The sequence below is a fragment of the Austrofundulus limnaeus genome, unplaced genomic scaffold (assembly GCF_001266775.1).
Source record: "Austrofundulus limnaeus strain Quisiro unplaced genomic scaffold, Austrofundulus_limnaeus-1.0 Scaffold32, whole genome shotgun sequence".
NCBI classification, from domain to species: Eukaryota; Metazoa; Chordata; class Actinopteri; order Cyprinodontiformes; family Rivulidae; genus Austrofundulus; species Austrofundulus limnaeus.
In genome coordinates, this window is record NW_013952434.1 from 730,282 (window position 1) to 733,842 (window position 3,561).

General features: G+C 41.0%; 1 long non-coding RNA gene across 1 annotated transcript in view; it reads left to right on the top strand.

Annotated features, from left to right (window-relative positions):
- LOC106515741 (uncharacterized) overlaps positions 1–3,510 on the top strand; it is a 19,442-nt gene extending 15,932 nt beyond the window's left edge. Inside the window, exon 3 of the long non-coding RNA XR_001310040.1 lies at positions 2,850–3,510. This is a non-coding gene — a long non-coding RNA (uncharacterized LOC106515741). The remainder of the gene's footprint in view (positions 1–2,849) is intronic.
- The last annotated feature ends 51 nt before the right edge of the window (positions 3,511–3,561 follow it).

Sequence of the window (3,561 nt, forward strand, 5' to 3'; positions counted from 1 at the left end):
CATTAAATTCCAGTGAAATATATTTATGTTTGTGGTTGTAATGTGACAAAATATGGAAAAGTTCAAGGGGTATGAATACTTTTGCAAACCACTGTATTTCTGGTCCCTGCGCTTGGCCTCTTCCTTTAAAATCCTGTGAAAGCCTCACTGTTCTCTTTGGGTTCTGGATGCTGGGATCGTCCTGATCCAGACAAACACTGTTTGTAGAACATCTTTGTTCTCCTCAACTCGATTATGCATGGGTGTAGTGGTCTGTACCAGCAGGCTCAGACTCGAGACTAGGTGGTCCAGCCAGATCCACTACAAATGCACTGTAGACACACACAATACACACACACATACGATCAATTTATGTTGTTCAGAAACTAATACACACCTTCCTATAGGCTAAAATGGACTCCAGTGTGTAACAAGCCCAAACAAAACCGTCTCATCTTTTTGAGTTTTCACCTGATTTTTCAGCATGGAAGGTTGCTCAAAAGTGTGTTGAAAAAAACAAAAGAAAAACAGGAAATTTTACTGCCTTTCATGCCAGAGTTTTAGACTAATCATATAACATAATCTTATGTTAAGAAATGAGTCATTTTCTGTCAAATCTTAAAAACGTTAAACTTAATCTCACACAATGTCACTMATAATTATTAAATAAATTGACCAAAAAATATTTTCTTCTCAGTCTGTGAAGTGTTTGCCTTTTCTTCCTTGAATTTTGTATCAATTTTTTTCTTAATTCTGCTTAAAGACACGTGTCAATCTCAAGGTCTGGGGGCCAAATGTGGCCGCAATGGCATTTTATGTGGCCCATGAGAGCTTCAAAGATGTATTGATGTTTCAAATTAAGTGTCCAAGACCATAAACTACAACTCCCATAGTGCATGTTGATTATTTCAGCCTGAAATGACAGCATCCCTAGGTGCACAGGGTTCATTTTCTCTAGCTGCAGCCCTGTTGGGAAACGGGAAATTTCCACTTACAAGTCAGAAATTTAAACTGAAACACYGCTCTAGTGGGAATTCCCTGTCGACAAGTAGACAGTTAAGAATTTATGATTGCAGTTTATCAAAACAACTCTTCAGTGAATAAAACTCTTACTTTTACTTTTAATAGTATTTCTGTATTATTATTTCACCCTTAGTCAGTTGTACATGTGGTACTTTTCAGTGTTCTTAAAAGGACGTGTTAAAACACTGTTTCTACGCAGGAAACACCATGTAGAGCTCAGTTAGTGTTTGCTAGAGGGGCTTGGTTGTAGCAATGAGATGAGTTGTGTGTTTAGCCAAAGTTGAACACAAAACTTTTAAGTTAATGACAATGGACCCTTTTAGGGCCACCATAATGCTCATGTGTTTTAAGTTGTCCTCACACAAACTTTTGACACTGAATCTTGTGGTCATGTGTTTCTCAGTTTGTCCYGATGTGTGCATGTTTAAAGTAATATGTGTGACTGTTGGATAACTCCCAGAAAAGTAACGACTGCTTCCAAAACTGCCAACAGAAGAGAAACATGTGCTTCATCAAGGGAGGCGCTGACCTTCAGCCTCTCCTTTGTGATAATTTCCTCACCAGCAGGGCGCGCTTGAAAAGCATGTTCTGAAAATGATGTGCTGAAAAACGAGACACTTTCGTAAGCGAACGTCTCGGCAAAAGCTGAGGGACAAATGGGGATGCTGATTTTAAGACCTCTTTGTCGAGACGATTATGTGCAGAAAGCCTCAAACTAATGAAGCCGGTAATCGAGAAACAGCCCAAAACATTGCACATTAACTGGCCTTAGTGCGATTAATTATTAATTAAAGCTGCAAAATCCCACTCATTACAAAACATCCAGGCTGTTAAAGTCAGCAGCCCAAAGAGTTCTGCAGGGGAATGACCTCAGATGAATGAATAACTCTGACTCACATCAGTATGCAGGGAGGGAAGCCGACAGAAGGGGACCCTCAGGTTGTTATAGTTTCATGACTGGCTGAGTGTAAAAAGTCACCACAAAGACACTGACTGTACTCACACTTATTCATGCATTTAAGCTCCCAAAACACACTCACAGATTGCGTCTTTGCTCTCGAGCCTTCTCAGCRTTATTGGAGGTGGTGTTGTGTTTCAGAAGTGATACGGCGCCCGCTGCCATTGGCTTCTCCCTGCGGATGCTGACAGCACACTTTTGTGGGTGGGGGGGACGTCTCTCCTCTCCTTCTCTCAAGTCAGGCTCCCTGTTGGTGAAAGAGGAGACCTGACTCACCGTGGCACAGCGGCGACAGGTGCGAACAGCTCAGTTAGCGGGAGGATAATACCTTCAGGGGCTGCAGGTCTCATCCTGCGTGAGTCAGCAGAGGGGAGCGCTCAGGGATTAAAGGGATAGTCGGGATTTTGAAGCGAAGCTCTGTCAAGTATCAACAGTTAGGATCTGTTTGCAAACATTGGTTCAGAGTACCGTTCAACGCGTTTTTYATTGATATGTATCAGAATAGCCTCACGTCACTCCTGATTTTTGTTCTTGACCTATTGTTCATGGTTTGGCATCAACCATGCAGCCCACCAGACCCCGAGCTAATGCTAACGCTAAGCTTCAAAACAAGAACTTTCTGCTCTTGAGCTTTGTTAGCTGAAGGTCTTTTAAAAAAGATGAGTTTTACTGTTTGTATTTTCTAAAATGTTTACAGAATTGTAACTCCGTACTTTTGAACCACAAAACAACAGAAGCCTGAAACTATTTTTGGGTGAACATTGGTATCGGATCAAATAAACAAGGACATATAACATTATGCTACTTTCATCTCTTTTTAAGTAAACCTCACTCTACTCTAATGTTTACAGTCATTTTAAAATGTAATTAATTCAGAAAATCTTTTCAGGACCCCACCTTGATGATTTGAGACCCCAATGAGTCCCGACACTTTGGGAACCACTGTTCTAGATGACCGACCCATTGCCTGTTGGAGCCGCTGGAGCCACATTATTATATCCTCCCAACACAGTGAGATGTTAATAAATTGCCATCACCTGTTTTTTTTTATTTTGTATTTTTTTTTATTTTTTATAATAAAAACCTATTTGAGGAACAAAATACAGACAGGTTTTGTTTACTGCAGTGCAGCCATAAAACACAAGATCAGTACTTTCAGGATGTTGCGATTGCAACTTGACTGTTTATGTTCTTCGCCTTTCTTTTGTGCCCAATGTCATCAATCAGAACTCTGACAAAATCACCAGACTGTCCCTTTAACCCTAATATGAATGTAAAAGCTGTACTTTTTGTTCAGCATAAACAAATGTCCTCACCCTTTCAGTCCAACCCTCACAGATGAGAACAATCTGACATCTCATTCCCTGAAATTATAGGAGGTCAGAAAAGAAAAGTCAGCCACAAAGTCTGGTCAGTCAGTCTGCAACAATRTTCATCTGGAGACACAAGTGAAGCCTTTTAAATAAAATGCCTACCTTTCCTGCCCTGGAGCAGCAGTTTCAACGCCCGCAGAGAGGGAAGAATGCCTTTATCCTCGGACTGCTCTTGCACTGCGCTTCTCCCTGACAGAGCCTGATGATTGTGTGTGTGTGTGTGTGTGT